This window comes from Pteropus vampyrus, unplaced genomic scaffold (genome assembly GCF_000151845.1).
Source record: "Pteropus vampyrus isolate Shadow unplaced genomic scaffold, Pvam_2.0 Scaffold494, whole genome shotgun sequence".
Taxonomy (NCBI): Eukaryota; Metazoa; Chordata; class Mammalia; order Chiroptera; family Pteropodidae; genus Pteropus; species Pteropus vampyrus.
Window position 1 is genome coordinate 233,159 of NW_011889275.1, and position 1,503 is coordinate 234,661.

At 55.0% G+C, this 1,503-nt stretch overlaps 1 non-coding gene across 1 annotated transcript; it reads left to right on the forward strand.

Moving 5' to 3' along the window:
• Nucleotides 1-717: 717 nt before the first annotated feature.
• LOC111732821 lies at nt 718-808 on the forward strand. Its single transcript, XR_002777733.1, has one exon. It is a non-coding gene; the product is annotated as a small nucleolar RNA SNORD88 (small nucleolar RNA).
• The last annotated feature ends 695 nt before the right edge of the window (nt 809-1,503 follow it).

The following is a 1,503-nucleotide window of genomic DNA, read 5'->3' on the forward strand; positions in this document are numbered from 1 at the left end:
GTGGATGGGGTCACGGCCTCTGGAAAGGGCCCGGCGCGCGCCCTGAGGCGGGGCTGGGGTGGCGGCCGCAGAGGGCGGCGGCTCTTTGGGGGGCGCTCCGGGTCCCTTCCTCGCCGGCACCGCGCCGCGGGCCTCCGCCATCTTGCCCACCTTTCCGGGCGGGCGGAGGGCAGAGCTCGCCTGAGGTGTCCCACGTGATGCGGGCCGGCTACACGTGCGTCTCTCCGGACACCAATCTGGTTCCGATTCCAGGCGGCTGGCGGTTTTGGTCACCCAGGAGAAAGACGGGGGGAGGTAGCGCCAGAATGTCAGGGGGTCGCCAAGAAAGTGGGGTCTCTAAGTGAATTACCGAGTCGGGTCCGAGAGGCTGGTGGAGTTGCCGTCGGAGAAAGCGGACGCGGCCTCCCTCTGTTCACCTTGAGGACCCGTTTCACGGGCGCGCTGGCTTTGCCGCGTTGCCGTGTCACACGTGGAAGGATCTTTCTCATCCTTTCATGATTGGCACGCCCTCTTTTGCCGTTGTCCTGCGTGTTTCTTTTCCATGCGCTTCTTTTACTTATTACTGAAATCCTCAAACATACAGGAAATAAGCGTAAGCAATGTTTATTAATGACAATGCCATCGTTAACCCGTAATGTTTCCCAGTCTTTAACTTCTGTTCGCTTGACCTCTGTCCCTGAAGGCGAGTGGCATTTGGACCTGGTGGCAGAGGGACTGGGGCTCCTGTGATGGCCAGCACTGGGCTCTGATCAACCCTGAGGATTCAGTGCCCTCCAAGACCTTTGACACTTGGGGGTCTGAGGGGCCCTGGGTTTGATGTTCTCTGGACCCCCAGACTGTTCCTCTGCCCATCCTCACCAAGTCCTCCCTGTGTTCCAGGTGTGTCTTCAAGCTGAGGGGCCACCCACACCACCCATCTTGGTAAGAGCCCTCATCCTCACTCCCTGACCCACCCAGGTCTAAAATCTCTTACGCATATTTTGGGTGACTTCACATCAACTATTCCTGGGACCTAATTTATATGCCAATAGTCTTGCTGTGGATTTTCATACAGATCCCAGCTCTGCATGAGCTCGGAGGTGTCAGTCAAGTGATTGCACCCCCGAGCCTCGGTTTGTGTGTCTGTAGAGCTGGCACAATACGCCAGGAGCAGAGTCCGAGTCCTCTGCACAGTTTGGGGGTGAGGGGGCTGATGTTTCCTGCCTTCAGAGGGAAGGGGTCAATAAAGCAGAAAACAGACTAGGAAAGAAAGGTACGTGTATTTTGTTGTCGTGGGACAGGACTAATCAGGAGTCTGATTTTCAAACTCAGAAGAAAAGAAACAGTGGCTGGCAATGTTATCACTGTCACGCTGTGGGTTTTGTAGACTGGATACAATGTATCCTCCAGCAAAGCTGAGACAGTTTCCCATGAATCATGTGCAAATAAACTGATAATGATTAAAGCTGCCCTTCGTTGACACTGTAGCCATTGTTACAATGACACAGTGTATCTGCAGGACAC